Raw genomic sequence first — 17,986 nt, 5'->3', positions numbered from 1 at the left:
TCAAAATGTTAATGTACATGATGTGGCATTTTCAAGTAAGAAAAATGCATGTTGTGTTGTACTAGAACTTAATTACAAACTTGTAATAGTTAAAAGAAGAAAAAGAGTATGCCAATTTATCCCATTTACTTGTTCTTACAAAAATGCCCCTTTTAGTGCAACAGCCTCTTGCTCCTCTAAAGAGAAGGAGCCATCATAATTTGACATTACACATGCTAGAAGAGGAGGAGAATGAGGAAGATATGGATGCTCCTATGAGTGTTTTTCTTAAGAGAGCTAGGAAAAACAAAAACAAGAAATGATGTTTTAAAAATGCTCTTTGATACACCTTGTTGGATAATGAAAGAACTTTGTTTTAAGTAATTATCTATGAATGATGTGTATTAATATTGATTTCTATTTTTTGTCAATGAATATTGTCATGTGTTAATGAAGTCTTGATTAGTATTATGTATTAATGAGTTTAATATTGTATTAATGAATGTTATGTGATTGTATTAATTGAATGTTATAGTTCATAAATGGATGAATGAATGAATGAAGTATGTAATTAGCTGATAATGGATAATTTAGATTGATGTTAGGGGGAGGGGGTTGAGGCTAGATGAGTTTCCACCTTCACGTGGTTGGCTTTGTTAAGTAGAGAATATTATAGTATTCTTGAAACCAAGTGAAGCTAAAACTAACATGCCAAGGAATCACAAAACCCAAATCCATCTACCTCTCATCTTCTCATCCCAATAATTCATCTTTTCTATCACTTTTATTTGGAAGGTTCTAAAGCCTGATTAATTCATCATCTACATATCCTGAAATCATAATGCTCCGAAGAAAAGAATGATGTGCTTGAATAATGCACACTATTTCTTTCACCCACTTTATTTGGATGCCAATTGCTTGCATCACCAATTTGAGGTAGTGTAATTTTTAAGGTGCCCAATGCTCATATCTCACCTCAACTGATGCAGAGTCTATAGCCTTAATCCACCAAAATCTTCTTAAGTGCCAGTAGCACCCAACCCATAGCAAGATGCCAAGCAAGGTTACCAACCTTTACCCAATGTTGACCTTTGTCTCTCCAAGTGGACTCCACTTCTCTAATATCTTACCCCCTCTCTAGGGCTCTTATCAAACTTGTGTCAAACTAAGGCTTTAGGGACACTAGCCCTCAACTAGGCCAAATATGGAAAATTAGGCAAAATGCTTTCAAGGCTTCAAACAAAGACTAGTTTTGTCATTCCTAGTCCTATATACCTTAGTTTTTATTGAATACAAATACAAGAACTCCACCACTTAATCTTTGATTCAAATATGACCCCATTTTCCAACAAGATTATCTAATATGAATCCTAAAATCTCTTCCCACGATAGTGGTTGGCTTTGATATGATTTCTGCTAAGTTCATTTTTGTGTATACAGGTTGGAATGGAGCATTGGGCTCGCTAGGTTCACCAAAAATTCTGGCATGGTGCTCTCTAGATTATCCACAAGGTATGAAATTAATACTATTGTAGTTTGACCTAATGTGGATGAAAATTGATCTTCAAATCTAAAATTCCACTATAACAAAAAAGAAAAAAAAGGTTTACTTACTATATTCTAATCAAACATTCACTTGGTTTTGCAGTCTTATCATAGACCTAGAGATGGACTTTTTGAAATGAACAATATATTTACCATCCTCAATTCCATCCCTACCAATGTCTTACTAACATACAAACTCTACTATAAAAGCCTTGTGCCAAGTCTTTGTTTTGGTGCTATATGGACTGCCCCTCACATTGTCTTCTATATTTGTATGAATTCAATCTTGGAAAATGGTGCAATATTGTCTAGGATCTTGAGCTGATACAACATCTGCTCATATAAGACAAGGATCAGTTGCCACTTACTGGAAAGGCCTTTCAGCTTGCATTTGAAAAAAGTAGTTTATTTGTCTCTTCCTTTTCATAGGTTACTTTAATTGTTTACTGATTTTTTTATAACCAATACATGAACTTGTCCTCGTAGCAATTTCTTGAATGTTTTTCATATTCAAACTTGATCTGTTGCATTGTAATATTCCAATTTTCTTCTTGCATTTTGTTCCCAGTGAATCTAAAGAATACTTAGCTAGGGAGAACTCATATGCATATGTACATGTTTATAATTTTAGAATCTCTTTATAGCATAAGCTATAGTAATTTCTTGTGATATTATTGTTTTAAACCTTTCCTTCTAGGAAAGACATGTAATTCCACATTTTGGTTACTACCTTTTACTTTTTATATTAGAATAGTTTAATCACTAGGTACAATCAGTTCAGCTAGACATATTTAGTAGAAAAGTATCAAAATTCTAGAAGTTGCTTCAAGAACTAGATACAATAAAGGAATACAACTTATTAAATATGAAGAACTTATCCCATGGAAACAAATGTGAAGTATATATGGGTATATGCACCGAGTTGTGGTGCCAAAAAGGTGACAACCTTTTTTTTTTCCATTTTAGAATAGTGCATAGTGTGTATGTGCTATAGTGTGTACGCACTTTTAAAAAAGTAAAATTTTATAAATGGGTTGCATACCTGTATCCCATTTATTTTCTCTTAGTTTTTTAGCTTCTTCCAATAGTAGCACGTATGCGAGTTTCATAAAACAACACTTTTCACAACCTGCCTCACCGATATGCCTCCTCACGGGTAAAATTCAAGATCACAAGCATGCCCGTGCCCATGCCATATGTGATCTAAACTTCATTTTACATTGTTTGATACATTTTTCATATTTTTTTGTAGGTTTTTACAATTTTTATTTAGATTTATTTATTTATTTAGATTTCAATTGATTTTTTACGAGGAAATGTTAATAATCAACAGGAAAATCCACAAGAACCTCAAAACCGTCAAGAACCTCAAAACCAAAACCCTCCCCAAGAAGAACAAAAAATTTCACGACTTGAACCAATTTCAAGACCTCTGCCTAGCACACAATAAAATATAATAAATGAAATAGAAAGAGGAAAAACTTAATTAGAAGGACTCATGGTCAGTTGAAAGAATCTAGACAAACCAATCTAATGAGGGCTCAATCAGCATCATCCCCCAAATCCATTAAGACCTAGATAGCCTTAGTTAGTGGTCAGTTAGATATTTGAAGGGTTAAGAGGGATGAGCAAAAAAGATTTTATGCAAATAAATTGTCATAAGGAGATGTTAAAAAAAAAAAAAAATACCAAAAGGTAGAATATGTGCATTATTTAGAAAACCTGGTGAGAAAACTATTGTTAGAGAGGGTACTAAACAGTTCCCCATCCATTGGTGCATACACGATGCTATTAGAAATAATTTTTGGGATAGATGGCATATAGTTTTTGATGCCCCTCCTTGCAACAATCACAAGGTCCCCATGTTTTTTTTGAAAAAATTATATTGTGAGTTTTTCCTTGGGGAGATTCCCAATTATTTTGATGTATTAGACTCCTAGGGTATAGGTGGGGGATCATCATTTGAGAGGTCGGGAGCATGTCATGACCCTAATGCAGTTAGGGCACCCATGGTTAAGCCACAGTGCAAGCATGTGACTATTCCTTTAGTTGTGAAGTAACGTGTAGAGGCTAGTGCTCTAGGGACCATTACTGCTTTGACGAAGACCCTCATCCATTCCACAAGCCCATTAGTTGAGGGGGAGTCTTCTACGCATTACGGTCACATGTGCACTTCATGTGGATCTGTATGCACATTTGGTACTCATGTTGGAGATGGTGAGGATGATGGGCTCATCACTGATCAGTTCCTAAATGACACATTTAGCATTGACACACAAGTAAATTACAATTATAATTTATTAATTTGATCACATTTCATATGTATAGTGAATGATTAATTAATTAGCATCTACTGACATTGTTCAAAATTAAGAGTTAGAGTGTTGGTGGGCCTAGCAGTGATTCTCTGGCCCCATTTTTTATCCCATCCACCAATCTAGAGGTATGTATCAATTTAATCATTTAAATTAATACATATATTTATTAATTAATCATATTAAGTATTGACAAAAAATATTATGCATGTGCATCAGTTCTCTATAGGACCGTCAACATTTACTATGGACTCAGAGCATAGACATCATACGAGCTACGTATAGGTACATTTGTTTCATGTTAATTTAATTCATTTGATTATATTTGTTTCATGTTTCATGTTACATATAATGTGTATTGTATGACATGCAACTCATCATGTTAGACACTCATCATCTTCGACAGTCCGTTGATCGTGGAGTGGCCGCTATGGCTAGCTCATAGCCATTGACTGAGGTATGAAAGAACTTTCTTGGTTTTAATTGTTGTTTATAATAGTTAGTATCAAAATTTCTAATGTTATTTATAAGTGATTATATTTATTGAATTGTTGTAGGGTCTCATCATGCTTGATCATCCACAAGCCTTCGAGGTGGACTTACAGAGCGACTATTTGATGGCGGTAAAAAAATAATTAATTTTGTGTGTACATATATTTGATTTCAACATATAATAAATATTGATTCATATCTACTTTTTTTGTATTAGCTCGAGTTATAGAAGAGCCTCAACAAAAGGATGAGTGAGCATGTCAGGAGGACCCCATCATCTCCACCATCTCCCTCCACGTGATGATAGAAGACCTTGAGAGATTTGTTTCCTTCCCCTCATGGGAAGGAAAAGATATAGTTGATAGACATGTATATATATAGGCATCAATGGACATATTTGATACACATTTGATGTATATATGACATTTTATATTTGATGTATGACATTTATTTGATGTATGACATTATTCGACTTATGACATTATTGGTTAATATATGATATGTTTGTTCATATACGAAATTAATGGTTATCATAATATATTATGTGTTTGTTAATGTACATGTGACATTATTGGTTATCATTTTATATTATATTTTTGTTCATGTATGACATTAAATTCAATACCTAATTTGTTCAAAAAATTATGTATGTCATCGTCATATGATTTATGATCTTGTTCAAGTTTAAAGTTTTCCTTCTCTGTCATTTGTTTATCAAGTTTAATTCAATACCTAATTAGTTTGAATTTTTGATACAATATTGATTGGCAATAAACTTTATCAATCAAGATCGATCTTACTAAGTTTAAGAGGTGCTACTTGATAGCTTGACTTGTTTCTGAGGTAGTCACAAAAGGATCAAATGCCCTACAAAGAAATCCATTACTATAATATACCTAACACTTCCCTTAACAAAAATAATATCTGCTACTAGTTTATTCCAAATCGAAGCAATCAAATTCAAAATACACTGAACATTAGATAAAATAGTTGATAATATAATACAAGCCCCAATAAGCATAGTAACAATGCAAGATCTATAATGGTATTACCTAAAAATCAACATTGCACCAATCCTACCCTTTATAGTATTAACCCAATACACAAAGTGATATTATAACTATGCTCCTACCCTCTATTTCACCCATATATTTTATGTCTTAAGTTTTCTGTTAGGATTAGTGGTATGAAAAATACCTTGGGAGGGATCAGTAGATCTCAAGAGTTGTGTTATCTTGTGTTATCCAAGGTCAAATTCTTCAACTACACCAACTTTGTATTCATACAAACAATAATCAACCATGTAGGTGTCCTAGATTAATGTGTAGATTAGATTCATTTTAGTACAATGCAATGGTTATAAATGATTCTTTCTATGTAAATTTTTTTTTAAATTTGATTATTCAAGTTAATCTTAAATATTATCAAATTAATATGTTGTATTACCAACTTATAACAAACTATTACACAAGCATGCATTGAGTCAACTCTAAAATTTCTATGAGAGAAGAGTGTTAATCAACAATTTAAATATTTAAAAGAGTTAGAATTGGACTATGTAAGATTCCCCTTGCATGTCATAGAAAGGACTGAAGATGGGGGATGATGCAGAGTATGCATAAGGAAGCACCAAACAAATCAACCTACTACCCAAATTCTCGTAACTCCACAAGGACTAAACAAGGGATATGACTCACTTCCAAATGAATACAACATAGATAATACAACTTTCCAATAGGTTACAAACTCCACTCACCCAAGGGAGACAAGAATCTGACTTCCCCTTATTGGATCAGCAATGACCTTCTTCCCACAAGGTAACAAAGTGGGTTTTGATGTTCCAAGACCTCCCAACACCAAAAGTGGAAAATCAACGGGTCTATTTGTGGACCTCCTGGTAGTTGGTTACCTAAATGAGAACCTTGAGATTTATTAGGAACTCCATTACAGAAATCAGTAGCTTGAGAAGCTCTCCATTTGTTAGCTAAATTAAAACCTTGGATTGCAGATGGCTAGCCTTCATTGTACAGACCAATTTTATAGATATATAATCAAATAAATAGTATGTTGATCTAAGCATAGAAATATTGTTACATAAGAAGAAGATCAAGTTTTACAATTGCTAATAATCATTAATGTATGCACATACACTTAAACCTAAAAAGGATGACCTAAAGAAGACAAATTAAGTATGAAGTCGATACAAAATCAATAGGAGAGTTCTAGCATGATATCTTCAATATTTTTTGAATTAGAAAAAACTAAGTATTAATATGATGATCTCTATGAATCTATATCATCATCTAGATGTCTCTCTATGTCTCCCTAACTCTCTCTATTTTATCTCACATTCATCCTCTTCTTATATCTTTATTCATTTATCACTATCTTTTTATTTCCTTTAATCTTCATGTCTACCTACACCTTCTTTTGTTTCTCTCTATCTCTATGCATCTTTGTTTCTCTCCCTCTCTCCTTCTTCCTTTATAATTATATTTCCCTACTTCTCTATCTCTATCTCTCTATATATAAAAATTTCATATCTCTCTATCCTTGTATCTCACTCCCTCTTATTCCCCCCCTCTTTATATTCCTATTTTTTCTATATCTATTTTTTCTCATATCTATGTAGCCATCTATCCTCTTTATCTCCCTCTCACTAATGTAGAGATGTTTAGCAAGAAGTGAGGTTTAAGCACTTGCTTCTTCCTAATCTACCAAACTAAACTTGTGGCCTTCCTATTATCTTACTCCTTTAGGATGTCATTTTTTTGGCCTATCCAAAGTGATAGGGTCATTTGTGAACTCCTCCAAGGTGAGTACTTCTCCAATAAAGATCTTGCACCTTTTTACTTTAGGGACACTATTATAATTCTTTAGAATAACTGAGAGGGGAGGGGGGAGGGGTTGAATCAGTTATCCAAGGTCCAATGCCACTTTTTCTCCAAATCCTCAATAGTACATAACTGAAACTATTATGCATGCAATTTGAACATTTAAACAACTATGAAAAGTAAACATGCATCACACCATAACACTAAGAATTTGATAACCTAGAAACCTTCCAGGAATAAGAAGGTAAAACTGGAGTGGGGATGATACCCGCAAAAATAACTGTGCAATTGATTTCAACCACTTCTGATGGTCTGCCCTATTAAAGGTTACAAAACATTCTTAAATGTGACCTTGTTAGAGGATTTCACCATACTGTTAGGAATGGGCCTAGTTAAAGGACTTTGGAACATTCATTTGGAATGTTACCCTATTAAAGGATTTGCAGCATGGCTATTAAACCAACCTAAGTCCATAGGATTTATCTTAACTATTACAATTGCTAGAGAGTAAAAACAATGGCTTTTGATCTGATACAACTTACAACATATCTTGCAGATTACAAATCACACTTTAGTTCAATCCTTTGCTTGGCTTTAATTGTTGTAGCTCTGAAAGCTTGTCATCTTGAGTCTACTTACTCATCATACCAATGCAATCATATCTATGGTCACCTATCAAAGCAGAGTATCTGTGTTCACTTCTACCTTAGCACCTTCTTCAGCACTTCATAATTTCATGCTTAACCACCACTTTTCTTTGTGACCTTATGACTCCTTAAATAGAAATCTGGAATATCTTTCTCACTCGATTATCTCTCTCCAACTTTAGGGTTTCAATGGATTAGGTAAGATATAATGTATCTATCCCATATCTTGCTCTCATCTAGAAACTTTGTCTAGAATCCAATTATATTTTCCAAAAACATTTTACATAGTGTTTTGTGCCACCAGCTCATCATTCTTATCTTATATCTGATTCACAAAATTCTAGATAAAAACCATGTCGGCTCAGATCTGACGAATCTTCAATTTTCAAAATAATGCAGCAACTTGGCATTATTGATTTACTGATGCTCAGCTTCCTCTATGTTACTCAACTCCTATATTCTTCTCGGCATATGATCTTCAGTCAGCACCTGATCTTCGCTCGGCACTTGATCTTTACTCGGCACTTGAAGATCACTCGGCACTTGAAGATCACTTGGCACATTCTAAAGGTGAACTTGCTTGGCTTCAATTGAGAATTTGTTCGGCACTAATTAGCTTGCTCAGCACTCTCTTATGAACTTAGTTAGGCTTTACAAATGACTTAGCTAAACCGTACATCTTTGATGTGTTTTAGTGTGCCCATCCTCTATGTCTTAGAGTATGCCATCAATACACTATTTCATCAATGGCTTAGCTGATCCTTATACTTCATTACAACATCATAACTTCAACCTTTGTCTAGGTACTCTAGTTACATCTTATTGATTGCCACCTCCTTGTCAATCAACCAACCTATAGTATTTGGATCACTAAAGAAATTTTCATTCCTGCAAGTAGCAAGTTTGACATCAATGACAAAACAATGATTGAAAACAGTCTTTACCAGTTCCATTACTCTTCATTCATGAGCTTTTCAATCATTTCCAACAGACACTAGCCCTATTCCAAGCCAATAATTGTAACTCTTCACCAATGGCTTCACCAACCCCAAGTTTCTATTGGGACACCTTGCTTATGTTGAACTGATCAAGAATCAACTCTTGGTTTAACCCTCCAATTGTTGTACAGTACAAAATGTTGACTATCATAGAATTCCTTGAAGGTCTCCTACTCTAATTTTTTGAACTTAAATTCCTCTTAGGTTGAAATCTAGCTATTATATGGGTAGATTCAAACACCCTTGTAGAATTTATTTAAGACTCCAAAGCCTAGATTCTTGATTCCATTCCTGTGGGACCTAACCCATGTAAAGTACATACACCTAATAAGGTCACACTAGGTTTGGTTTTCAAAGTAATTACTAGATAATTGGTGCATGAATTGGTGCATGGCCTCAGACCTCCTTTACTAATCAAAAATATCTCAAATCCACCACTAAACTACACCCATCAATTCAATTCAAAAATTTTAAATCTTTTTGGTCTCAATCCTACCTGAATACACTAAGCTATTCAACTTAGGTACTAATGCAAACATGGTTTTTCCATTGAGACACTTCTTGAGCTCTAGGAATCTATAATTATACCCTCCTTACTTGAATTTTCTAGAATCTTAGAGAATTCCACTAGTTCAAATACAAGTTAGGGCTTCAATTGTGGAATGAGCTCTTAACAAGCCTTTTCCTAGATTGTTTCTAGAAAACTTGCCTTAAACACTTTAAATCAAAACTAAACCATCTCAAACTAATTTAAAATATCACAATAACATAAAGGATCTTCAAAAAATCAACTTAGTTTGTAAGAATCACCACAAATACGATCACACAACTAAAACCATACTCCCTAAGACCAAATAACTTGAGTCCCTTTAGTTAGGAGTTCTTCTAAATTGAAAGAAATCTTCTCAATGTTTTTAAGTGTCAACCAAGTAGCATCCTCCAATAAATGGTGTTTCCATTTTACTATGTATTCGTAGTAAGTAGACCTCTTGGTTTTTTTGGCTATCCTCTTATCTAGAATGCATTCAATTTATTATATTGGTGGTTGAGGGAGGTCTTGTAGCTCCTTGTCTTATGGCAGACCTTCATTACCTACAATGGCGATACCAATAATAGGACCTTTATATGCATATAGGTCAGCTATATCATATAATAAGTTGAAATTAGATAACCATTAAACACTTTGTAAAGTACTGCCTACATATCATTAGAACCACATCAACTAAGTTCAAATTAATATTTATAATCTAGGAACACATCAAGAAAGACAGACGAAAGGTGAGAGATATTTGGCACATTTACCCAGCCAAATTTATTTAGCCATGTTTGCCTAACCACCCAGAGCTAACAGAGTAGACAATTTGATCCCATAATGAAAGGTGAGAGAGATTTGGTAGTTGGCAACTCTGTACTGGCCAACACTGCAAGTTTCAACATCACCCAAGATGGCATCATAAAATGAAAATAGAGTGTGATCTCCAAAAAGTGACACTAATACATTTGGCATCAATTTGTGACAACTATGTGTCATAATTATGAAAGCTATGTGTCGCCACTACGACAATAATAGATGTTGCTATTATTTAGTCGCAAAATACGACGTCTATCCTCTACTATCGCAATTTTGATGCCTATCTGTCGCAATGCAGTCACCTTATTGTGGCATCAACTTATCACAATTCCTTTGACCACCGTCGCAATTGTGACGGGTACACCAACGGGGTTGTTGTCGCATCTATAGAAATCTCATCACAATGCTTGGGGTAGGTGTCGCAATTGCAATGAAATCTTGGGCAAATGCGACGAGATTTCTGTAGATTCGACTGTAACCCCGTCAGTGGGTCCGTCACAATTGAAATGATAGACAAAGTAAAACAAAACAAAACAAAAATTGCTCGGTTCATTTGTTATTGGGAACTCTGCAATAAACCCCCAAAATGCCAGAAGTTTTCAATAAATGCTTTACAAACAATGATGTGTGCAAATACTAGCAACAATTTATGATGATAACAATTTTTTCAAAGTATGGCACTCCAGATCTAACAATGAAATGATTTTGATCAACAACTATTAATTTATAAATCAATAACAAAGCTATCCAAATCCTGAATATAATATTCCCTTGCAAATCTAGTTGCTTTATATCTGAAACTTAAGGTAACTGGTCAAAACTGCTCCAATGCAATGCTCATGCGAAGATGTCCTAGCTAGAGATGATGACATTTGTTCACAATTCTAGTAATGGAACTCCAAGAGAGCTTTTGTACTTTAATATCTTTGAAAGCCCAAGTGTTTTTTGTCACTGGATGTGAAAATTGAACAGGAAGCTTAAATGTTTCTTATGAATGGTCACCAATTTAGGCCCATGAATTGAAAATTGCTCCAAAATGATTAACCAAATACAAAGAAAATTGCGACCTCAGGTAAGAATAGCCTAAGCCATGAAAGTAACTAAACGAAAAATAGCAAAAGAAAAAGGTGAGAAATTAAACCAATTTTAACTAAAACTGGTTAAAAATAAAATCCTTGAACTAGGATATGCAGTACAATCAAACCATACACACAGCTAACTCTTGATCACCTTGAGCATATCTTGCCATAGGTTCTTCAAACTAATACAAACAAGCCCATATTCATTCATAAACCTCTAAAAATGGTTAACTGTTCTACCTCCATTCAATTGTCTGTGATGGGAGCTACTGAACCTCCCCACACCTTAATCCTATCTCCTACTTCTGATGCCTAAAAGTAAACACAAATGGCAATAAGCGGTTCAATGATACTCAAGTGAGAGAAATAAACAACAATTTTATTTGAAATTAGATCACTAATATGAATATGGTAATACCTGTAGACATCAAAAATCATCCCAAATGACTATATTAATCTAATTAATACTAGTCACATTCCTCTACTTATTTAATTAAATTATTTTAATTAAATAGGTTCATTTTTGCCTAAGTATTTAAATTTAATTTAAATACTCCTAGCTCTAATGTGTTAATTTAAATTAACACATGATTCTCCACATATTCCTTTTTTAAATAAATTTTATTTATTTAAAATCCTCCATATTCCCATTAATTCTTCTAGACCTTGATTAAATTAAATTTCATTTAATTTAATCTTTATCCAAACTGCCTAGAAGTATGTGCATTCATATGAGTTGTCATCACATGGGTCCATATATCTTTTAAGCACATGTTGTCTACACCATAGGAACCTTCTACACACACATGCCATCTCATCAGTCTTATCCATCTATCTAGAATGTGAGATAAGGTGCTTAGTTGTCAATCCTTATCCTTATCTCCTAGTGGCTTCTAAGCACATTCTAGATGCTTCCTCCATCTACATTAAATAGACGGCTTTTCTCAAGCTTTTTTGAAGAAGATGGGGGTTAGGAGTCATTAGAAGTCATTATCATCCATTAGGTACCATTAGAATCTCTTATCATTGCATGATCATTCTATCATTTTGATTTCTTATATCATCTAGTCTAGGTTCATTTTCCATCACTCACACTTGCATTCACACATCCAAGAGATTCATCCATTGTTGTGTTCCTAAGAGCATACCAAACATACTCTCCATTTAAGATACACCAACAAGGCTTCTTATGGACGCCTTTGTTGAGTTGTAGAGGTGGAATGGTCTTTGATTGTCATTTGCTTATTCATTTGTTCATAGTTTGAGGTTTGCATAATCTTGGTCACAATTTTATGCAATACATTTTTGGCATCTATGCTTTGCATTTTGGCGTCTGCACTCTGCATTTTGGCATCTGTGCTCTGCACTTTGGTGTCTGCACTCTGCACTTTGGCGTCTGCGCTCTACAATTTGGCGTCTGTGCTCTGTGCTTTTTTGTCTTCGTGTTTTAGCATCTTCGAATATTAGCGTCTACGTCTGTTGAGGTTTAAACTAACGGTTAACTATTTCTTGAGCATTTTGTGAGTTTACAGGTCGAGGATTTATGTTAGAGGATGAACTAGAGGTTAAAAGGCTTGGTCACATTTGAAATTGGAGTGTTTTAAATGGGTACATTTAGTATAGAGCACATTTGAATTTGGACCTTAAAATGAAATCACATCCAAAGCCTTAAGGAAAATTAACTTCATTTCAGCATTTTCTTTTAGTATTTTATTTTCTGCTATTTAAAGTTGGAAAGAACCTTGTATGCTCTAAACACATGTGTCTTCAATTAGAGTAGCAAACTTAAATTTTTGTGGATAACGAACAAGTATCTTTTAAATCCCAAGTCCACTTACGTATTCTCTCCCCTCACACCTTTGGGAAACCTTGGGTGCACAAGAAATAAGTGGATTTTTTTTTCATTTTATTAGGAGGCCTGCTTGGGGATTTCATCACCACTTGGGATTACCTCAACTCCAGTGTTCTAGCGGAGTATAAGAATCAGGAGGTGAATCAAAAGACACCTCTCTTGGAAGTGTAATATTGTCACTCTTGGCTAAGCCCCAAATAACTTTATACCTTTGGGAAGTGAAGGAGGAGATTGGGTTACCGTCTCCCCCCGGCTGTGTGGCAGTATTTCTTTTCATCTACAGATTCGGGCCTCACGTACCTTGCGTATATCGAGGACGCCCCCTAATTGAGCCTTGTACAGCCTAGTTCAACCTTATAGAACTGTTGGTGTGTTTGGAGTGTTTGAAACACATTTTTATTGTACATATTTCATTGTTTTATTTTGCATCTTAAACCTAAAAATTCAAAAAAAAAAATCATAAAAGTTCAAAAATCCAAAAAAAAATCAAAAACATAAAAAACACCTCTTCTTAATCATCATTCCAAATCATTTCATTTCACATACTCCTTCCATCCAAGACATTGTTCCCTCTTACATATCTTACCTTCATCATTCAAAACATTGCTTGACATCTTCATCCTCTTTATTTATCTAAATCATTTCCTTGTCGTTCAATCACATTCCTAATCTTCATCCTAGTCATGATTCATCATTATTCATATTCAATTTCCCTAGTCAAGCTCATCATGCATTCTTAATTCGATCCTTCAAATCAGCATTCTTCTAATCCAATCCCTTGTCAAATTCAGTCATCCAAGTCATAATCAATCTTTCAAAAACTTCATTCACATCTTCTTCTATTTCAATTTGACATCACATATTCTACTTCAGACATAGGAGCATTGTTTTATCATTGGATTTTCATTCAAATCAAACATTCACTTTGTTTGCACTATCATAGGGTTCTTATCAAATCAAATCGAACCCTCATCCAATCCAAATCCAAACCAAATCAATATCAAATCAATTCAAATTCAATCAAATCGAATCATATCAAGTGCAATCAATTTCAAATCAAATCAAATCAAAGTCCAATCAGCACAAAGCTCCTAGTTCCAAGTTCATATTCCCTCTTCAAATCTTTCATCACTTTTTGCATCATGGATTCAAATCCGCTTCTTTCAATGATTGACAATATTGCACGATAACATGGTCTCGTATCTCCTCCATATCAAATTCCTTCTCAACACTTCAATTCTAATCTATCTCATGTTCATCATTCTCCTACCTTTGACAAGGGAAATCTATCTCTTTATCCTTCATCTGTAGACAATTCCATCCATAGCCAATATAATTCTTCCATCATAAATGACCTCGCCATAGGAATTGAGGAACTAAAGAATACACTCTTGGAAAAAATAAGTCCGCAGGAAAAGGTCATTTTCTTTGCTATGTGTCCTTCATTTTCTAACTCTCATATCCCTCCATACAATTCCATTCATGGCCCACACAATGCCTTAGACATAAATACCCTTGCTAAGAAAATGGAGGAAATGAAGAATTATCTCTCGTATTTCAAAGGCATTAGTTCTCATGTCCCATCCAATACTAATCCTCCATGTAATCCCCCTTACTATGAACCTAATCCAAATCCTTTATCCATAATTCCACCTCCACAAAATCCTAATCCTATAATAACATCATCCCTTAATCCTCCAACAACATCATCTCTTAAGCCTCCAACAATGTCATCCCCACCTTGTCAAGGGTATTTCACATCACTTTTGGCTAGATTGAAAATTCAGCATAATGTGAGCCAATCACCCAAAGCCACACCTCCAGTTCCATCTCAAGGCCTTCCTTCAAAGCATGATGTTATTGATTCCTCTTCTCCTCTAGATCTGAGCACTTCTCCATCCCATCATTCCACTATCCCTCAAGATTCATCCATCCCTCCTAGTCCATCTTCTAATTCCCCTCCTAATCAAGATCAAGACATTACACCTACCACGCACATTACCGATTCCATTCCATCTCCAGCAGTAGCATCCATAGATATTCCCCTTCATGAAAAAGTTTCTTCCACTCCATTCACTAATACTCGTCCATGTCAAGATCAAATTACTCCATCTCATGATTCCATTTCCTCCACACCCACATATGATGATCCACTTACCATGCTATGTGATCTTCTTTCACCACATGATTCCATTCCTTCCACATCCTTATATGATTCTAGTCCATTTCATGATCCGTTCCTTGAGCTATATGATATTCTTTCATGTCAAGATCAAAGTACTTCATCTCATAGTTCCACTCCCTCCATTCCATCTCATGAACCTATTCCATCTCACAATCCACTCGTTCCACTCAATGATCCTCTTCCAAGTCAAGATCAATGCACCCCTTCATCCATATTTCGTGATCCCTCTCCATCTCATGATCCTATTATTCCTCATGATCCCCCTCATAACCCTACTCCTTCACACGATCCTATCACACCTATCTAATCTCCTCATGAACCCCATACACCTAGACTCGCATCTTGCGTTGAGAATACTAACTATCCCCTTAAAAAAATAATTCCTCAAGATGTTGGTACACCTTCCACTTTTCCCAATTCCAAAACTCTTCCTTCCACACCTAAAACTTCTCCTCCTTCATCTTCCAAGTCCATTTTAGGTCCTTATAGTCCATCCATTCTAGGTTCTTATAGTCCATCTATTCTAGGTCCTTATGTTCCATCGTCAAACTCTTCCTCCCTTCCTTCCATATTAGGTCCTTATATACATCCTTCTACCTTATCCATGTTTTCCAATTTATCCCCTCATAGTCCTAGTAAAGATCAACAAAGGTGCACGTCCTTGAATTCCTTCCAACGTTCACCTTCCATATGTTCTCCATCTTATTTACCTTCATACACCCATACCATGGCCAATGGAAGCAAATTGGATGCCAAACAAAAAGAAAACAAAGTCAAAAATCCACAAAAGTGTAAGGATCAACATGTCCCATCTAGGCGACATGTCCAAGAAAAGAAAAATCAGATCCAAAATGCAATCAAAAAGTCACAAAGGCTAAAAATCAAAAGTGCAAAAGTTATGCGGATACCAAAGCTACTTAATGTAACAATGAATCTCAAAGAAAGATTCCAAATGACATCCAATTCTGCTAATTCAAAGGCCTCCCTCCTTCATAAATTCTCCCAACCTCCATTTTCCAAATCCATTTTGGGTCCTTATACACCCAAATCCGCCATCCCAACTCTATCATCTCCTTCATCCATTTTGGGTCCCTATATCCCAAAATTCCAACTTTCTCCTACACATCCTTCACAATTTACTCCTTTCCACCACCCTTCAAGGTGTATGCCAATGAAGATCTTTCCACTTCCTTCACAAGTCTTACAACCTAGTATCCATCAACCATGTCTTCCTCCTACCTACTCAACTCCCTTAATCCAAACCTTTTCATAGGTCATTGTCTTCTATTCCCCAGTTCACTTTAGCATTCTTTTCCTTACCCTATCAACATCTATGAGAAAATACCAACAATTGCTTGAAAATAAAATAATAATAATAAAATTAAAGAAGCATAAATATCAAGGGATACATCCATATACCTAGATGCTTGAGTCCTCCCTTCATTTTCCTACTATGTATCCATTGTCTTCCACTTTCACTTACCTATCCATTAACTTCCCTTTTTCCACTTGCACTCTACACTAGGGGCAAGTTCCATCCATATTGTTCTTCCTTGCCTATCTTCTATATTCCATCTATTGTCCATTGTCATTCCCATCTTTGATCTTGATTTACACTTTCCATATCCCTTCCGCATTATCCACGTGTCTTTATACTTTTCCCATACTTGATCATGACTTTCCCTTTCCTCTCATCCATCCATAAGTACCTTCCATATCCTTTCCACATTAACTATCCTACATATTCCCATAATTCTTACATATATTTGATCATGTTATCCCTATCCTATAGTCCTTGTCATGTTCATGTTCATTTGTCCATTATCCATACATTATCCTATATACTTCTTACATTCTTCCATATGTTTGATCTTGACATGTTATCCCTATCTTGCATTCCATAGTCCTTGTCACGTTCATGTTCATGCATCCATTTTCCATCCATATGCATACATATTCCCATCCTCTTTTCATGTTCATTCATATCTTTTCCATCCATAATCCTACGCACACCTATCCTTCTTCCATATACCCTTGATCTTGGTTATCCCTTTCATTTCATCCACTTCTTATCACGCATTTCCTTCATATCCTTCATATCATTATCCCTTTTCCATCCATATCCTTCATATAATTATCCCTTCTCCATATCCTTCATATCATTATCCCTTTTTCATGCCTTCCTTCATTCCACTTTCATACCCATGCTCATAATCAATATTAGAGGCACAACAACAAAAATGCTCCTACATGCTTAAGAAGAGCACATGCCTTTTTCTTCCTCCATATGCGAGCTTTCACACCATTCGTCCATTTTTCATGCAATCCTTCCCCACCATTATTTCCTTCCATTTTCATATCCTTGGAATGGGGCATTGTTGGTCACTCCTTTGAAATATGGTTCTTGGTTCCCCATTATCTGACACTATATCTGTTGGTCATCCATATTATTCCTTCATTCATATATCTACCCAACCTTCCTATCCATTTACAAATACTGTGGCTCTCCCTTGTCATTGGTCTTAATTCATTCTATTCCACATTCATTCACTTCTATTCATTCCTTCATATCAAATTCAATCCAAATCTTTCACATTCAATCCATTTTATTCCAAATTTGTTCAATCAATTCATTTCTATCCATTCTATCTATTCATTCATATCAAATTCAATCCAAGTCTCCCAATCTATTCAATCAATTCATTTATC

Source organism: Cupressus sempervirens, chromosome 10, assembly GCF_028749045.1.
Source record: "Cupressus sempervirens isolate cs-2001-9-10 chromosome 10, ASM2874904v1, whole genome shotgun sequence".
Taxonomy (NCBI): Eukaryota; Viridiplantae; Streptophyta; class Pinopsida; order Cupressales; family Cupressaceae; genus Cupressus; species Cupressus sempervirens.
The sequence above is the reverse complement of the archived record's forward strand: the minus strand, read 5'-3'. Positions refer to the sequence as shown.